The sequence below is a fragment of the Chlamydotis macqueenii genome, chromosome 3, assembly GCF_036417535.1.
Source record: "Chlamydotis macqueenii isolate bChlMac1 chromosome 3, bChlMac1.mat, whole genome shotgun sequence".
In the NCBI taxonomy this organism is placed as follows: Eukaryota; Metazoa; Chordata; class Aves; order Otidiformes; family Otididae; genus Chlamydotis; species Chlamydotis macqueenii.
In genome coordinates, this window is record NC_141558.1 from 1,995,692 (window position 1) to 2,015,395 (window position 19,704).

At 47.1% G+C, this 19,704-nt stretch overlaps 1 protein-coding gene across 2 annotated transcripts in view; it reads left to right on the top strand.

Moving 5' to 3' along the window:
- EXTL3 (exostosin like glycosyltransferase 3) overlaps positions 1 to 19,704 on the top strand; it is a 128,358-nt gene that overhangs the window by 19,609 nt on the left and 89,045 nt on the right. For both annotated transcript variants that reach the window (XM_086744723.1, XM_086744724.1), the window contains exon 2: positions 3,618 to 3,692. The gene's annotated coding sequence lies outside the window, so the exon portion shown is untranslated. The remainder of the gene's footprint in view (positions 1 to 3,617; positions 3,693 to 19,704) is intronic.

Genomic DNA, 19,704 nt, shown 5'->3' on the forward strand with positions numbered 1-19,704 from the left:
TTATATACTCTTGGTATCTAAATGTATCTAATAAAAATGCAGACTGGAGCTCTTTAACGAGGCGATAAGTCATTCCTGCCTCTCTTCTTTTTAAGACAAAACCACCTCACACATTGGCTTCTTTTTGTGTGGACTTCTACTTTGCATTTCTACACATCCATCATAGCATGAAGCCTCTCACAAAAGGCAGTAAGAAAAGGCTGCTGAACAGACCATTCTGGCGTGCACAGACCTGAACTCCTGCAAAGGGAAAAATCTGAGCTTTAGCAGGGGAAGCCACAGGCCGTGGGTGAGCATGTATGATGATAGAAAGTGTTTCGGGGAAAAAGAAAGAAGAAAAAAATACAGTGCTGAGTAAGTTTAGCATGGTCTTGAGTTGGACAGCTAGGAAGAGGAGCCATTAGGAAGCAGTTTGCAAGGGGAAATATTTCCAGTTTTGTTCCTTCCCTTTGCAAAACTGCAAAATTTAAGTGATTGTTGAAAGTTTCTGCCACCTGAAGGAAAATCTTTTACTGCTGGCGCCTGCCTTGTCAGTTAAAGCTGGTGGTGAAGGCTGCGTGCAGGAGCTGTGAGCGGCGGCTGGGTGCACGTGGCGCGGCTGGGCACTGATGTACGGATACGCCGTGTCTGATTTGGAACCTTCCGTTCTGCGAGGAGATAGCTTTGCTACAGGAACAGCTCTGGTTCGCAGGCACACGGCTACTCACGCCACTGCAGCAAATGTGCTGTGGTTGTGGTTTGACAGCTGAAGTCAGAAGACGACTGCTAAATACAGGTTACGCTTGCACACGGTGGCTGGGTGTGAAATCCCGGGCGGCGCAGTGGCACCGTGACCGACGCGTCGCTGTGCGGTTGCACGGCGTGTTTTCTGGAGCGACGGAGTCGTCTCCCCGAGTTGCCACGCCTGAACGCTCGTTTGCGTCCCAGCGCTGCCGCTTGCCGCTTCTGCCGAGACATCTGTTGACGGGCTTGTGCTGAAATGTCCGAATTGGGAGGGGAAAGAAGAAGATGAGTTTGTTTTGGAAGGGCTTCTTCCTTTTTTTACCACTCACAGGTTGATGCCGTTTGTGGTCAGTGTGGTGAGAAGCTCTGCGCTGGGGCCCCGGTCTCCTTTTGCTAGAGAAGAACCGTCACGTGGCTACGCACCAAGACTTGCTTCACCAGGCTTAGAGAGGAAGAGGAGGAGGAGAAGGGACTCTTAGCAATTCCAAGCTGTGATTGAGGATTGGAAGACAGCATTTTGGTGTATGAAACAATGAATCTGTGGGTAGTTGTTTAACCATGAAGTGTGTCAGAACAGCTGAAAAAGAAGTTGCCGAGTTCTCCGAAATGCCGGCACACGTGAAAAATTCCTGAGAGAAGATAGTCTGGGTTGTGTTTTTTAATTTAATGACCTCTTCAGATGGGCAGTCAAACCCTGCTGATCAAATTTAGCAGGGCCTTGCATAATAAGAGGTGCTTTATTTACAGGCTGCACATTCACTCGTAGACATTGAGGCACAATGATAAATTATTTGACTCCAGATATCCAAAGAAGTGAGCCAAGGGCCTGCTGGGCTGCGTTGTCTTTCTCCTTCCCGGCTTTGCCTGTCCTGTCGCCGAGTAATTCACAAACCCAGCCATTTGCAGAAGTGCTCTCTCGGTTATTAATGTTAATTAGCGAGGTTCTGCTCTGTGACTATTCCTGTAGTACGCGTTTTCAAAACATACAAAGTGCTAAGCTCTTCGCCCGCGTAATGAGCGTGTACATAGCTGTGTTGTTAATTAGCTGCGTCCCTCTGAGGACGTGGGCCCCTCGTGGGAACGGCAGTTTTGGTGTTCAGCCGCTTGTGGTAGTTAGAGCAGGTCCCCTCCGAGACTCGCTTGCAGGCTTGCGCCGTAGTCAAGCTGTCAGATTTCTGGCCTTTATTTTAATCACTAAGTTTCTCCTCTGTGCATTCTACTCACTGAACAGCGCGGTTTCTAATATTGGTTGTTTTCAGATTTGCCATTAGTACCTTGTTTCAATCGGTGCTGACACAGCGCCTGGCTTGAGGGGTGCTGCAGGCAGGGGTCAGGATTTAAGTGCTCTTCAAAAAAACCTTTTACGCTACGAGAATGGAGCTCCTTCTGCTGACAAAAGTTTTGTATCTCTGCCTCGTAATAACCATCCTGTAATAACAACTTCTTCCTCTGACTTTATTCCAAGGAGAAATTTTCCCCTGAAAATACAGAAGTGCCATTTGTTCTGCAAAGTCCAGCTGGAGCTTTATTACTGCCCTGATTTAATGCCCTTGCTGATGGGGTGCTCCTGTTGCAGGTGTAATATCTCTGAGAGATATCCTTTCTTTACAATTTGGTAGAAAGAAGTGCCCACCCTCCTAGATTTAACACCGCGGGCAATGAAATGGCAGAAGATAATACTCTCTGCTGCGTGGGTAAATAATACGGCTGTAAATGAGAACCAAGCTATCCTTCAATTTTTATGTTTCTTCAAGATGAAGAAGCAACGTGAGAGCGGCAGGTCTTTCCAGAAGAGGAGGGTTGTTCTCAAATATGTATGCTTTATCCCTAGTTTTGCATTTTCAGTATCATCCGGAAAACTCTTGGTTTTGCTGTTTGATTATCATTTGCATTTAGATTGGCTGCCCTAAGGGGAGTCGCTTGCACGGGGAGACGGGGCTATATGGCTCGAGTCTCTTGCGGATCTGGCTGAAAGTAATGGCATTTACATAAAAACCATTAGCTCTGTTATTGATAAACATGAAAGGCATCTATCTCATTTAATTTTCTGATGAGGAGTCTTTAATATAAGCGTACAACAGCACTGCTGTAGTAACATTCCTGCCCCCCATCCTCCTTCCTGACCTCTCATTGTTTTAAGGGCAAAAACTTGACTGGGATTTTGTTGGTAGGGAGACGTGGAGTTATTTCTATTCCAGTTCACTGAAGTAGCCAGTTGTCTTGCTGCGTTGTAGGGAATTATTTAATGCTCATCTTAAGAGGTGTCTCTATTAATGGAACGGGGATTTAATGTCTCCCTGAAGGGTAATTGGTCTGTGTGTGGTGTATACCGATATGTACGTCTAGCAATGGGTTTTCCTTTTGTCCGCATCCCAGCGCCTGTCCCAGGTAATCTTTAGTTTAATCAGGATGGGTTTAAGCACGAGTTCAGTGGCTCCTTATTAAGCGGGTAAAGCGTATTGAAACAGCAAAGATTGCTAGATTACATCCCGTCTAACCCTTCCGGGCTGTGTCTTGATAAAGTTGTTTTTGTGGCCAGTGAGGAAAAACTTGTTTCCCCGTGTAATGCCCTTGACCCCATGTGTAGTGGTGCGTTGGTGATCAGCATGTATCAAAAAGATGTGATTCACTGTCGCTGTAGTAGCTGGCTTTGTGTAGCTGTTGCTGCTACTCTGTTATATAAATATCTTGCTTTACTTTTGGGTTGCATCAGCTCTGACCTTCTTGAGAACCTCCAGAGGCAGCTGGTGCCATAGTTGTTTTCCAACATCACAGCATTTGCTTAAGAGACTTTGCTGTGAGCTTTGCCAGCTCTTTCGGTTCTTGACTTGAGCGTTTTTGGTTTTTTTTGTCACTTTGTCTACATTTACAACTTTTTTTCCCCTCTCTTATAGGCTCCAGATAAATGAGTGGAGAGTTGGGTGCAGAAGAGGGACAGATTCCAGTTTTCCAGTTGATCACCTTGTACAGTGAGTACCTGCACTTTTCAGAATAAGATTTTCTGTCATGCTTAATGTTGGCTTAAAGTTGACTTCACCGGAGAGCAACATGAAGTCTGCATGCTTGGACAACGTTGGCCTGGAAATAACAGCTCCCTTGACTTAACTCTTATTTTGGGAGAAGTGGATTTTGATGGCTCCAGCTCCTTTTATCCAAAGTGACAAATTTTATCCGTATCCTGCTTCCAGTAGTGTGCACATTTCAGCAGAGCAGAGAACTGATGCAGTTATGTCTGGTACCTGCTCAAGGCTGTGGGGAATCAACATTAAAGGTGTTGCCACATAATTCAGCGATGTGTCAGGTGCGACTTCTGGCTCTAGGGTGAGAGCAAAGGTTCACCTCCGCTATTCCAGCCTTGTTGGAGGTGTTGAACTTGGCAAGGAGGGTGGATGAGGGACCTGCCGCGGCACATGTGGCGGTTACTCATAAAGGCGTGCTGTGAAATCAGGCAAATGAGGCTTGGCTTGACGTGGGCTGGAAAGGGTAAGAAAAAAGAGCTGGAAAGTGTTGCCTAGTTCATGGTAAGGATGACAGGTTTGCTGTGAAAGTAAAGGAGAAAATTGTTATTTCACGGGGAATTTTTACACATTAAAATATCTTGCATGCGTGCTAATGGGCTGTAATAACGAGCCCGTGCTTTATGAGGTGTCTTAGATTTGCTGCTGTGAGGAACTTCAGCTGGGAAGCACTGGTTCACTGGAACGTCCTGTCCCCGCTGGTGCAGTGGCATAGCCAGACTGGAATAGTGAACTGCCCTCTGTAGGCATCCGCAAACCGGGAGGGCGCTCTGCTTCTGGGTGTGAAATACAGGTGCGGAGCTGCAGCAGTTCGCGGAAACCGCTGCACAATTAAGTTGATCGTAGCAGTCCTAGCAGGCAGCTCCCCCGAGGATAACATGAGATGATGAATTTCAAAAATGAGGATGTTCATTAATGAAAGGCGAGGATGAAGTAATACACTTTGAGACTGGAGCGTGCCAGCAGGTTGGTTTAAATACAGCCTGGGAGCAGGGCAGAGAATTCCTGTGCTTCTGTGCTGGCAGGGGAAAAAGAGACTGACTTATTTGTGACTTCTTAACTTCTCCTGTATCTGACCAGGATAGCGTGACGTGCAGGGTGTCCTTGGTTCACCTGTTCTATCCCCACGTATTACAGCATTCATTTAGCTCATTATAGTTCTGGATTCGGGACAGTCTTTTTACCCTACTTCTGTAACATGCCAAACGCGGCGAGTACTCTCTTCTCAGCCTCTACGAACGCGATGGTGAATAATGAAACTGGCAGTAGCAGAGAGGTCGTATGAAGAGCAAATGACGCTGTTATTGACCAACGGTGCCATCGTGCCATGGTCTTCATCGACAGATCTAATCCCAGTGTGTGTTTAGAGTCAGATCTGCTGACTTCAGTAGCTAAAATAAGTCGATACTGTTGAATTCTGTTTCTCCTTGCATATCTTAAGCAGAACATAGTAAGTTGCAGCCTGACAGCTGTGCAATCTGCAGAAGGCCACAGGGCTGCACAGGCTTCCCCGAGGGCGTAATTTGGCCTGCAGAGCATCTATTACGGCTGGTGTTGTGTGTAGCAGGCTCAGCATTGACCTTCTGAAGCTGTTATGCATTTGTGGGCCTGATGGCTGGAAGAAAAGACAAGGATTTCAGGTTTGGAGCCCTTTTGTAAGGCAGAAGGCAAGAAGATTAAGGCAAGAAGACTGTGTGTATGAATTTAGGTCAGTAGGAGATAGTTGAGCAAAGAGCTGTTCTTGGCAGAGAGCTGGAACAGCAGAGATGCTAGAAACACGGTCTGTCTGTGATTGCCATGGAACAGGATGGGAAAATAACCTGTTCCAAGGGAGTCCTTAACAAGCCATTCTTATGCAAGGCTGCCTCTGTGGCACTAAATATCTGAATAACTGGGCTGTGGCTGGAATATAAAAATATCCTCAGGAGACTCATCTCCAAGCATCACCTGAGGCTTCCTGGCTTGGCAGCAAAGCCGAGTGTTTCGGGAGGTTGTACTGCACGTCCCTTCCTAGGAGGATGTGGCATCATGACGAACGTAGTGCTGTGTACGTGCTTAGGTGGTCTTTATCCGCTTACAACTGCGATTGAGAAGGCGAAGTGAGAGCAGTTAGTTTGATACCACAGGGAGGATTTGTGCTGCCTTTACGTCCTGTCTGCAGTGCTCCTGAGGAGCACTGGGCAGCGGGCGAGATTAATTCCTGCTTCTTGCTGCTGTTCTTCTTGGAAGATGCCATAGACTCTTGTCTGCTTTATTAAAAACTCAGAACTTGACAACAAACACCTGAGCTGTGGGAGGCCAGAAGTCTGTCTGGTCTCCAGCTGTGGCCGGTAGAAATGGCCTTCGTCTCCTCGCATCAGTTTGGTGAGCCGCTCTTTAAGTCCACGGGTACTTTTGGCCTCTGTCCTGCTCCAAGCGTTTCGAAGTTTGGCTATAACTTTGTGTGGTGAGCCACCTCCTTTTGGTAACCGAACCTGCTGCCAACTGTTTACTGTAATAACCTCTTGATTAGGGAGTTGTTTGCGTGGTTGCCTATTCCATGCTGTTTTGGGTTCTGTAGATCCTGGTTATGTCCCCTGTCAGAGGTCTCTTTTCCAGGCTGAAATGTCCTAATTAATTTAATTGTCCTCTTACAGAAGATGCTCCGTATCTTTGACCAGCTTCCTACTCTGCTGTCCTCTTTTGACGGTAACTTTTAGTCATGGTACACGTCTGTTTTTTTTTCTACTCGTGAATGTTCTTACAGCCCTACTCGTCAGAACCTTGAAAGAACCATTAGGTTTCTCAGGGTCTGTCCTCTTGCTTCAGTTCTGTGTATTTACAACCCCGGAAAAGAAACGAGGAATTTCGTGTGCTCCACATAATAAGCCATAGACTTATTTTTTTTTTTCTCCTAAAAAGCAGAAGTTGATGTGTCTAATCTGAAGACTGTCAGAAAAGCTATGAATAAACCTGATGGATTCCAGTGCACTGAGTCGTTAGAACAATGCAGTATTTAACCGGGAGCCCTGGCAGACGTTGTGTGGCTTCGTGCTAATGCTGTCGGCCAGGACATGAGATGTATCTCTGTATCCTGCAGCAATTTCGTGAACCTGAATGGCTGCTGGTGTGCACTGCATCTTCTAAATGGGGACAAGAAGCACTCTGGATGTTAGACCTTCTCCCCCCCTCCATTGGTTAGGAGGGGAAATGATATCAAAAGAGACAATTATCCTTATTTAGATAAATATAAACCAGCGTCATCAAACAGGTGCTGGTTCTGCAAGGGAAAGGCGTGCCTCTCCATCCGCGTGTGCTTTGCATACACGATAGTTATTTTATTAGTGCTGTGGCTTCCACAAAGTGGAACTGGAATAGAACGTGATTAAAATCTTAGCATTCGAGGTTGTAGTCACAGGTCTGCAGAGATGGTTTGCAAATCGACGCGCCTGGGGCTATGACAAGTCCGTGGTTTTGTGTATCTGCCCCTGACTCATACTTGCGGTGTCTGTGCTGCCCTAAGGTGAATCACGGCTCACACAAGGGTGGTTCAAGCCCTGCCCTGTGGGCAGCCTGCGAACAGCCCAGCAGCTGAGGAACACTGGGGTGTTTTCCTCTTCCTCAGCACAAGTCAGAGCTCCGTGGATCGTCCAGAGCAGTTGGGGCTTATCTTCTGAGTCCCGGGGCATCCTCCCCCACGCTGCTGCTATTCCGGCCACTGCGCTTTTCTTCATCTTTCCGCTCTGCCACCTGCTTTTCCTGCTTCTTTCCTGCTTTTAAAACCAAAAAACTCACCCAGTTGTTCAGGCTTGCCTGTGCTCCTGGTGGCTTTTGTTCTCTTCGGAGAAACCGAAGGACCTGGCTTCCGTCTGCCTCAGCCAGCCCCTTGTTTCAAGGTGTTTGCACCCGCGCTGATCACCGTTAGGGTACGGTGACCCTGTCTACGTGCCAGTCCCATGCCAAACACCCTGCAGCCAGAGGCTGACACCAGCTCTTCTGCACCGGTCCGTGGTATCGCAGCACTCTAAATTAGACCTGCAAGTGTGTCCAGACCAAGTGTTCCTAGCCGTTTTCTCCTGAAGATGCCAGCATTGCTGCCGTGTCCAGGAAAGTATGTCACCAAGTGTACAATCATCTCATTGCACAGATTTGTCCAGGCACTGATGATCAAACCCCAGCTCCCTAAAGCCTCGCCTGACCTGCCAAGACCTGTCACGCTGGGCATGCTGAGCTGCCTTGTGCAGTCAGAATCCTGAATCCAAGCTGCAGAGTCCCCCTGGACAGAGGACATGGATGGCACGAGGAGAAGGAGATAAATACATCTGGAAACTGTGGGTTGATCTGGGGTTTGTCACTGCCTACGGTGTCCCAGCCCCTGCTTGTTTGAAGTGAAGGACTGTTGGTGTGAGGGTGGGGGTTTTTTTTTGGTTTTTTTTTTTTTTTTCATTCTTTCCTGGTTCTTTCTTAGAGATTCTTCTTTTTACATGTGCTTATGTGAAGTTGCACACAGCTAGCTTGCCAGCCTACTGTAACAATTTCAGATGCAGTTTAGGAAGATAGTAAATCGGAGCAATTTTTAATCTGCTTGGGATAAGGACAGCCAAACCAACTGTTTCTCCTGCCTGTTTCAGCATTATTTCTGGCTGGGCAGCCCTTAGAGGGTGTAAAAGGCACCAGACATCAGCCTCAAAAAGAGGGATCAGCTCTTCCTGGACAGCACTGGAATATAGCATCAATTTATTTATATTTGATTTTTTTTTTTTTTCAGTACATTGACTGAATAAGCCAGCGTGGAAAGAGCTTGTAAAGTGCTGAGTTACTTGTTGGACTTTTACTCTCCCCAGGAAAACCTCTCCTGATGGAGACACTCCGCGTAGGTTAAACCTCATGAGTTAGCTTGGAGCGAGGGAAGGTTTGGAGACCTTGCTGGGATCCCTGTTGTGATCCAGCCACACTTGGGAAGTGGTTTCCTATAAATGGGGAGCTCCGAGAAGCCAACTAGCGCCATCATCCAAGGGCTTTTTTTGTTTAATACAGCCATTGAAATCGAGACTTGAGGCTGCACGGGACGGTGCTGTCGTGGTAGGGCTGTAACAGGCTGCCTTTGTGGCCGTGACAAAGCCAGCTGTATGTGCTGAAGTGCTGCTGCTTGCTAGGCCTGTAACGTCAGTTTGGGGTCTGTTCTCCTCCCTTCCCCTCCAGGAACTGGGACATATTTCGGTAGAATAAGTCACTGTTTGTGTGCTTATTTCTTCTCTGCTTACAGTTCTGGAATCACATGGTGGGTTAGAGGAAGAGACTTGAGGGAGGCTAAAACCATCCTGTTGCCTGCACGATCCTCCATTCCTCTTATTCTCTTGGTGTTGCTGTATTTTTCAGGATAAAATAACAAAGCTCAGCTAACCCCTGTTGGGCCGTGGCTCCAGCTCCCCTGCTGCTTTTCTCCAGGCTGTTTCCTGGGTTCATTCCTGAACCGCTCCTGGGAGGGTATCTGGGCAGATTCCCTGGCTGTACTTTTCATGCTGTCTCTGCTATGGGGTCAAGGCTTCAGACCAGTTTCTTTCCGCTCCTCTGCGTTGAGGCCAGGTAGCCTGCTGGGATGGTTTCCTAGAGCTGTTTACAGAATGAGCTGGAAGTAGAGCTGATGCCAGCCTGGAGAACTGTGGGATGACGTGGGATCTTTGCAAAATAAAGGATATCTTGGCTCAAACCTGTGTCCTGGCCAGGCAAATAATCCCTAATTCAAATTACATCCAGATTTGCCGAGAGGATGTGGAAGATTGATCAGCTCGGAAGCTGGACGGAGGCGAAGGAGCTGAGCCTGCAGTGGGTGCCTCCTGGTAGTCAGACACACCTCACTGGGTCTGCCCTGATGGTTCCTTTGCTTTGCTTTGCTCTGTTTTCTTCCACTGAACGCTCCCAGGTTCCGCAGCAGTGATGTGTGGTGCTTCAGGAGGTGCTTCCGATTCTGAGGAACGTGTCTGTGCCGGCCAGGGCTAAGAGGCTCCATGTTGTGGGAAGCACCAGTTTCTGGATAATTTGTAAAGCAGAGCCCTTGACTGTTTGTGCTCCTTAAAAGATTCTGTGGTAAGAATGGGGTTAGTAACCCTGGGGACTGGCCGGATTTTGGTTTGATTTAAGAACTTCTCGCTTCCCGTGATCTCTCATGAGCGCAATGCCATTCGTTTATCCAAAAGCCGGTACTGGGAGCCTGCTCTGTTGGAAATAACTTCAACATATCTGGACTTCGGCACCGAGGAAGGGAATGGCATTGGAGACAAGATTGCTCCAAGGTACAAAGCCTAAGAACAGATTAAAACTGGCTTGTGGTATGAAAATGTGGCAGTAATTGTTTAATAAAGCTTTTTCAGAGCGGTTAAAAGAGCATTAAAAGGACTCACCAGGAGGTGTGCGTTACTGTAGCTATGGTTAGGAAGCAGGCAACAACGTTGGCCAGTAGCACCAGTTTGCTTCTGTGAGTAAAACCTGTAGGCAGCTGGACGTAAACACTGTCCGGATAGCCCCAAACTTGTGAGAAGATTGACTGGTGAAACTTCAGTTTGGATAAACGTGCGTTAGCTCGCGCTGTCAGATGAAGCCTGTTCTATGCCGAAGGTTCCTGTGGTAGTTTGGAGGGAGACCCTTGGGATCGACTGTGGGAAGCACAAGTGAAATCCTTGCTTTTCTGTGAGCCAGGAAGTTTCCAGTGCAGCTTGATCACGAAAGGCTCTGCCTGATACGAAAAGGATTTACTTTGTGGAATTGTTCTGTCATCACTCGGCAGGATAATTAATTGACTTGTGATTAGGAAGAAAATATAGCTGAATGTTCGTGTTTGAGATTAGAAAGTCCTCTTCAAAAGGCAGAGCTCTTACCTAAACAGCGGCTGCTCCGACAAGAGCAGGATGCTGGCGACTCCATTGTGCCGGTGTTGGTGTAACAGCTGTTGTTGTTTAAACAACTTGTTTCTCCCTCCTTCACACTCCTTCCACCTCCTGTTGCAAATCAAAGGAAGAGTGGGAATCAGTGTTGCTACTTTTCCAAAAATAATAACAAGGTTATTAAATTTTTCACTTCTGGAAATGTTTTTTGTCATGTGCTTCCTGTATCGCTGCTGTCTGGGTGTAAGGATACTTATTTCTTCCAGACCTTTCTTCTGTTGCCACCTCCAAAGTGACAAACGAGCTAAAAGCAAGCCAAGATTTCTACCTCCCGCAGGCAGCAGAAGGGCTGATGTGGGAGTCACAGGCGTCTCGCTGTGAAAGTGATGCTTAAAATTTTAGAAGAGGAATTCTTGGTACGGAGCGGTGAGCAAGGAGTGCGGCTTGCCTCACTGAGAAGGCTCGTGGGCAGAATGAGTTTCACTTCTGCATGAAACAGTTACAGTGCTGCAGAAAAACTCACACAAAGATGTAAATCTTTATTAGTAACCTATGCAGAGTGAGGTTATTGTTTTGCATAGTAGCATTTACGCTGTTGAAGAGCGAAGAGGGAAGATTTGAAAGCCGGTGCAAAGTCGGTCTGGATCTGGAATGAGGTGAGAGGCGTTGCGCGGCGCCTCAGCCTTCCATCCAAGTGTCCGGTGGTGGCTGCTGCTCTGGACAGTGTAGATCTTACAGCCTGTAATTCGGGCCTTACAAGGCAGTTCCTGTGAAAGCATTTTCAGAAGAGAGATTTAAGTTGGGAGAGGTGGGGGGTGAATGCATTGCTGCACTGAAACTGCCCAGAAGGAAACGAGGATGCGCTTCTTCCCTCTCTCCTCTCTTCTGTATGGAGCCGCCTGGATCCTCTGCTTCCTCCTGCTGATCCAGCTGCTGCTTTTCCCTGTGGCCAGATTTAGTGTCCTTTTAATTCTCTCTAGAGTGCTCACCGTGAGGCATCACAGAGCTGCTGCCTTTGAGGAGCAAAGGAAGCCTTCGTTAGGTCTCCAGGGAGCTAATTTATACCGATACTCCTGGGTTCGCCAGTCAAGCGTGTCTTTGTTTCTATACGCTTCTGCCTCCCAGATCTTACAGCAGGAGAGAGATGAAGTGTCAGTCTGCTGCTGTCGACGGGACTGTAACGGCGCAGTTCAGAGTTTGGGATCTTCAGCAGGAAGGGAGGGCAGAATCGACAAAATATTTGAGCTGAAATTGGATGGTTTAGCCTTTCTGGTCAAAGTGGGGTTTTGTAGTTCTTTTTCTGCAAGCTGTGGATTCTTTCAACCTTGAACCTTTAGACTAAAACACTTATATATATATTATTTATATATATATAATTATTAGTTTATTTTGTCAGTGATACTAGCAGAAGATAAGAAAGTATGTGGGAAAAGAGTGATCTCACACTTGCCAGCCCTGATAGGAGATATCACTGGTATATTACTGTCTGATGTTGAATTTTATTTCAATACAGGAAAAAAATATCTTAAACATTTAAAGAAGTAATGGGTGTGTTTATAGCTACGTTTTTTTTCAAGCCATGATTAGAAAGAGAAAAAAATTGGGTCAGAAATTTGCTACTTGCTGTTGAACACTAAGCTTTGTGTAATAGCCAAAACTGGAAGGTTTGTATGTCTGCCTTGAACACCGTTCACTCTCTCTAGAAACTTCTCAAAATGGAGTGCAGCCTAAATGGGAAAGCTTTTAAAAAGTCTGTTGGAAATCCCAGATCGGCAATGGGTGGATAGAAAGGTCAACAGGAGAAGAACCCATGACTTCTGCCCGCGTAGCCCGGAGTTTGTTTCCAGAGAGGTTTTCTGGAGGAGGTGGAAATGTAGAGAGTGACTTTGACAAGTGAGTGGTGAAACCTGGTGCCATTGCTGGGTCTGCTGATGGCTTTTCTTGCTCAAAAGGAGGCCCACAGGTTTTTTTCCTCACGTTCATTTTATTCAGGGTGAGTGTTCCCGTTAGACTGGCTGTGTGAAAGGGTCCTGGATGCTGCCTGAGCTGGATAATAAGGGAGCACGCCAAGAGCAGCATGGCTTATAACATGTGAAATGATTCTCTTCGTGGCGTTAATGAGCAGTGACCCAAGCACAGGTAAATTGTCTGTGGGTGTTTTTCCCTTTTCCTGCTAAACCTATGATCATTGGGCAACCTGTCCTTCACCACCATTAGCTTTGTCTCCGTTTTTGTCTACATGCAAAAGCTGAACGGCTTTATCCGCAATTGATGTGTGCTCCTGCGGGGTGCAGAGCGCTACGGGGATACAAAAGCATTTGTGATAGAACGGCTCATTCTTCTGCTGGGAGAGGAATAATGGATGGGAGATACAGCTTTACGGTTATAAAGCTGTCTAAATTTAAAGCGTGGTCGTGCGTTGTAGCTGAGCTGATATAACGCCAAGCTGGTGCTGCAGGGAAAGGTTTTGCTCCCACTGATCTTTTTGTGCTGGTTTGTATCTGATTCTTTCCTTCTCCGTACAGTTTCCTTCCAGCGTAACTCCCTGGGTGAGCTCACTGTGGATCCAGGCTTGGAAGCTGGGGAAGAGTCTCTCTTTTCAGCAGTAACAGGCCGTCAGATCAGCTGAGCGACAGTGCGAAACCAAATCCTAAATGAAGTCTCTCAGCCGGCAGCGTGTGTCAGTATTTGAAAAGTATTTGCGGTTCTGCTTTCTCCCCTGTGATAAGCGGTGCGTGGGGCAACCATCGTAAAACCAGAGCTTTTGTATTACTTCGTTATCCTGAGTTAAGTTACTTCTGGAAGTAGCTGCGTTTTCTTACAGCCACCAAAATAAGCACAGAGAATTGTGGGCAGATCGTTTATACGACATATGCTCTGTGATGTTCTGTGTGTTACGGCCAGCTCGAAAAAATAATTTAAAAAAAAAAAAGTGTCACTGTTTCTTGCTGGATGTTGGATACTTAATGGAGCTCGTTGGCAGTAAAGTGCTCCCTCCCCAGGGATCTTTCCAGACTCATGAGACTCAGTGACTGATGATCTGCAAGAGTCTGTGACGTAAGAAACCGCTGCTTCTCCGAAGTGTGGTTCGTTTTCTGGACAGGGAAACTGCAAAAGGGCCCTGTCAGCCATCCCTGCGCAGCAGCAAGGTGATAGCAGAGGTGTGCTTGGGATGCTGAGGGGAGGGCAGGAGGGTTACTGTCTCTCTCTGAATATGTAATAGAGATGATACACAGCGGGAATGAGATATGCAGCTTTAAAACAGTAGTCTGGGTGGAAAAAGTGGGTGAGTTCAACAGCCAGTTGGGCTTTCTGAAATATTCTGTTACTCTGCAGAGAGTGCTTTGAGTTGGTGACTGGAGCAGGCTGTGCCTGATGTAGGAGGTCCTGAGCTGTCCTACGCTCGTTTGTATTTCCTATCAAGATTCAAGGCCACTGAGTAAAGCTTGCTTTGTGTGACAGATGTGTGTTCGTGGTGTTTGCCTGCCGTGAGGACAGGAGAGGGTGAGCACGGGTTATTGATCTGCAGAAAGTCAAGAGGACAGCCTGCAAGGTGGCCTCTGCAAAATGCTCCACCTGCAAAGGGACGTGAGGCAAAAATCTGCTGCCCTTCTGCTCAGTTGGGGCTTTCTTCTGGAAAGCATACACTTTCAAGAAGGATTTTAATGCTATTTCCAGATGTTAATGCGATAGTATTTGTAATGCTGTATTTTGAGGCAGAAACCTTTACTGAACATAACCTTGGACAAAGTTTAAAACAAACAAACAAAATAGAAGTGAAATGGGAGGCGATAAAGAGTTGGCAGTCGTACAGCTATGGACTTGTGTGGGAAGGCCAAAAATGTGCTCTGTCTCTTATCGTAAGGAACAGAATAACAAGGCCTGGCCCCTGCCCCTTGCCTACGCAGGCAGAAGGGTACCCTCTGCTTGCTGCAGTCCTGCTGCAGCCTCAAACCTCTCCTTGATGTTTGGAAGAGGAGGGTTGCTCAGCTGGCAAAGCACCCCACGCATTGATGGGTTGATGTCTGACTGTGAATTTGCAGCTTCTCTGTTCTGCAAGCTTCCAGCCTCTGCCCTCCCTGTTTGCAGAGCTGCCCCAGGCCTCGGTGGTCCCAGTCCTCTCATCCTCTCCCAGTGCTGAGTACAGGCATCAGGGCATCAGTTATCCCACCTCCCAACTGGCACCAGTCAGCTGCTGCCGTGCTGTCTTGGAGGGTGCTGCTCTGTGCTGTGTCCTCAGAGGGCAGAAGAATTCCAAAACCAGTCCAAAAACCGCAAACGTTTCTTGGAAGGACCCCAGGATGACAGTCAGGAAAGATCAGTGCAACTGCCTTCCATCACATTGTGTGTTTAAAACACAGCGACATTTCTCATCTGGAATTGCCTTGGTTCAAAGTCGTCATCGAGATGAAGTGCGCTGCAAATACATACGTTTCTGCGGGAATCTCTCCCGATGCGATGGACACCTTTAATAACATCTCAGTATCTACCTCGCTGTGTCTTCACTTAACCAGAACCCAAGGGCGTAGATGACATTTCAAGCCCAAAAGCTTTGACTCTGTCACTAAAAACTAATACATGCAACTGAAATGCATTATTTTAACCCTGGTATTGCCACAGGAGGAGAGGCAGCTTTTGAGATGGATGGCAAAGGAAGCGAGCGGCTGCACGGGAAGAGCCCAGACTGGATCTGGCACGTAGAGCTGGGTGGAGCGAGCAATTGGGGTTCCCTGTGGGTCCTCTCTCCCTGCAAAGGGTGGGAGAGGGGGTAAGTAAATGCAGCAGCAAACACATGCTGGCTCTGCCCCAAATGTTTCTGATGTCTCCTGGCTGCGCCAGATTGCAACAGTACGTGTAATACTGGAATTGTACAACCAGCTACCTGGTTCCCTGGCTATGTGTCTGGCTTTCCTGGGTCTTAGGAACTGCCTCTGCCTTGGATTAGCAAAGAGAAGATGGTGACCACCTCTGTGGGGCAGTGACAAAGCTGACTTCTCAGTGGTGGCCCCAGTGCGGCGTGTAGCAGCCTGATTTTGCAAGCCATACATTGCATTTCCTATGGAAAGTTGCTGTGATCATGCAAGCTCCCAAGAAAGCCGGCTGAGGCACTGGATTAGTCTTGGGAAAGCTCTCCATCTTCTGCCTTTGGTCTGAACGCTCCTTGCAGCCCTGGGCAATCTCCTGACTTGCTGAGCGCGGTGGGCAGATGGTGGTGAAACCCGCGCTGGGCCCCGTGGAGCACAGCGTTACGCTCTAAACATAAATGGAATATAAATTATATATATGTGGAAAATGTAGTTTGTGTAACTAGCGCCTGCTGTTGGGTATCTGAGCTCTCCAGAGGGAGCACTGACAGCCTTTCTGGTGGATGACCGCGCTAGGAGGTGGGTTTTTAAGCCAGGCAGGCTGGCCAGCTGCGGTAGGGTCAGAGAGCAGCTGGGGATGTGATGGCCGATTTGGAAATGTCCTCACTTCCACTGTTGTAGGAAAACATAACGTGAAGGACATTGAATTTGAGTAAAAGAGAGTCTAAAGCATGAGACTAGAAGACTTGAATGGCAGTTTGTATCCCAAACTCTGATTTCCTTGGTAGTTCGTTGGGGTTAAGAATGCTTTATCTCCGTGCACTCGCTGCATACGAAACCGACGGACCCGTGGTGGCTGCTGAACCGGCGTGTCCCGGCGACCTGCAGCAGACTTGGCTGCATGTGAGCATCTGGTTTTGCTGTCACAAGTGAGGGACCCGCGTTTGTCCAGCTTCAGGGCAGCGGACATCACTCAACACTTGGTTGGTGGGGGAAGGGACAACCATCTTGGTCTCTGCGGAGACCCTCCTTCTGCGCTCAGCAGCGTAAGGCAGAAGGGGTCTTTGTCAAGAATGTGTTAGACAAGAAATTTCATGGAAACAAGGTTTTAAACTACGTATTTTACACTATACTGTTCCTATCCAAGCTTCTCCTAGGCTACATGTATTTTGGGGTGTGATTTTTGAAAACTAGTGGATTTTATGCCTTTTAGTGTATTAAGTCTTTGAACGTACTCCCACTTATTCTTGGGTTTCCTTTCCAACTGCATCATTAAATGTATTTCCAACTGAAATATGCACTTAATCATCTGCCTCTAGGTTTTTTTTTAGCAGGGAAGTACTCCAGATACGCTTATTTTCATGGTCAGATCCCAAGTGTCGGCCACCACGATGTATTTTACCGTTTTAGTTCGCGTGTGTGCTTATGCATATTCTTCCTGTCCTTGCAGATGTTTCTCCGCTGCTCTTTGTAGATCCAACAAACTGACCCTTCTCCTCTTAAATACGAAATTTTCCATGTCAATTTAGCTAGTAACTGACTGGTTTTCTTCTGAGGAAAAGCTTTCTTACAGAAGACAGTAGTACTGCTGCCCTGCCGCTGTCTCAGATACTTCATGCCTCTTCTGCTTTTTTTTCGTTAATATTTCACTGCTCCTTTTTATCTCCATTAGTTCTCCCTGCTTTAACTCAGCATATTGGATTACATTTACACTAATACTGTTTTATTTTTATTTTATCATGTTGGAGGTGGTGTATATGTATCAATATATGGAATAGAAAGCTTGTTTGCAGTGGTAGCGGTAGGTGTTGATGGCTAGGCATAAAATAGATAAAATAAAATACTTTGAAATACTTATTTGTGCTGATTCGATGTCTAATTAGAAGGAAGATGGATGAAACCTGATTGCTACTGGATTCGCAGGCGCTTGCCTCAGACTCAGTGAGGAGGAGCTCAGCCAAAGCTGAGGACCCAAGTCCTTAAAATCCCCTTGCAAGGTTTTGCGTGGGAGATGCTGGAGTATTTTCCTCTCTTGCAGCCGGAGAGAGCTGGTGTTACGGCAGGCAGGTTGCTACCTGCAGTGGTGCTCTTGAGCTGGCAGCCTGTGGTCTGAGTGTAGGTAGGTGGCCCCAGAGCCTGGGACATTTCCCTGGACCAAGGTGAGTGTCCATAAAGCGGTGCTGAGAAGCAGCAGTCCTGCAGGGAACAGCTCTGAAACGTGGGAGATGTCTCACAGCATGAAGCCCCGTCGGTCTGGAATGGCCGAGTCGTCTTTGTTGGAGAGGAAAACCAAAGGAAGAGCCCGATGAATTGATTTTTTACAACTCATAAAGGGTTGATGTTGCTTTGAAGCTTGTTTGTAGTGCTTATAGTCACCTCTGCTGACCTGCACGGCCAGAGCTGGCTTGGTTCTTCTGCAGAGTCAAGATTTCTGTTGGGGGTCAGAGGGGAACAGGAGTTACCGGCTCAGTCCTGGCCGTGCGCTGGGGAAGGAAGGCTGCTGGACTGGAAAGGTTCAATTGTGGTTTTCATGGTGTATGTATCTATGGGGCACTTGCTAAGTAGAAAGAGTAGATATGCATTCCCCGCTCTGCAAAATAAGGATAAATCCTTCTTGATCTGCCAAAAGGGGCTGTGTGGGTTGAATTAACATTTGCAAGGTGCTTGTGGATAGCATCTTTCATCTGAGACTCTAAAGGCAAAATATATTCTAGGCATTCTCACTCAGCTTCGCAATTATTCCTCCAGCTGTCGTGCGCTGCGCCAACAAAAACTACTCTCCTGTCATCAAGGGATTGTTGATGCCTTGTGACTTGTTTTGATTTTGATGTTCTCTTCCCCCCACTCCTTTTCCCCCCACACACTTGCTACGCAGAATATAGCATGCTCTCCAGATCTAGAGGAGAATAAAACCCGTTGTTTTCCATCACAAACTGTGTGTGTCTTATCCTGTGCACTTTGAGGGGGGTGTGTGTCTTTTTTTTTTTTTTTTTTTTCCTTATTGCCATAATTTATTAAATCCCAGTCACTCCAGGGAGGCATGCTGGCCCATGAATTGTCATTTTTTATTTTAAGGTGGATGTGAAATATGAGATGAATTCCTCCATTTGCTGGACTGGAGTTCCCCTGAGTTCATACTGGCAATGTCTGGGGAGTTCAGGCGTACAGCTTTGCTCTCCAAAGTGCTAATTTTATTGCTAATAGTATTCTGTGAAAGCCTTTTTATAACAAAAAAATCAGCATTACTCAAATTTAGTTATAAATGAAGGCTTGCGTATATATAGTCTCCAAGAGAACATTGAGCCTAGCAGTTTTGAGATTAAATAGTAACAGGTTCAAGCCAGGTTGAGGTGTGGCCTTTCTACAAGACTGTAAAAAGGGGAAAATACTTTTGGTTTCTGGATACGTTTGCTGTTATTGATACTTGCTGTGGGACGGGGTCCTTGTGCTCGGTGTCCTGCTGCCTTCACCCATCCCATCACGCCCTTGCAGCGCCGTCGCGCAGTTGGCGCTTGGCGGCAGCGGTCCCCCGCTGCAGAGCTGGCTGAGTTTGGAGGGGGACTGAGCGTGGGCAGCCTGTAAGGGTTGGACGGACGTGGGAAACTGGGATTTGGGAATACGGAGTACCCCGGAGCACCCCGACAAGTCTAGGCAGCTGTGGCTGTTACTGTTATTCTTGTGAGGATTCATTAATCTGGACTTTAAAAGCATGTAAGGTTATATATATATATATATTATTTATTTTTTTTTAATTTGAAGAAAGTGCAAAATATCATTTGAAGTTTTAAAATGTTTAAGCTTACAATAATCTATGGGAATGAAGGCTACAAATAAATTACTTTAGGTTGGATGAGGCTGTGAGCAACCTGATCTGGCTGGAGATGTCCCTGCTCCTGGCAGGGGGGTTGGGCTGGGTGGCCTTGAACGCTCCCTCCCCACCCAAACCCGTCTCTGATTCAAGAGTCGCTGTGTGTCGCCGCTTTCAGCAGCCTGTGTGTTGGAGCTGGATCGGTTTGCTTTAGCACTTAAACCCCCGCTCCTGTTTGCCCTTCAGACGAGGCAATGCTGCGGGAGCACGAGCTGGAGTCTGTCCCGCTGCGTGCATCTCTATCGGAAAGTGAGCTGGCTCTTAGTAACAGATTTTTTTATTATTGGCAAGAGTTTAAGAGCCAGAAAAATAAAATGCAGTGCGATAACTTGTTTTCCCCTCTTTAAATCCCAAGTCATAAATCACAGAGTACATGACAAGATGTGGTTGTTCTCTGCCTGGTGCTTCTGGCGTGAGGAATTTGATGCTCC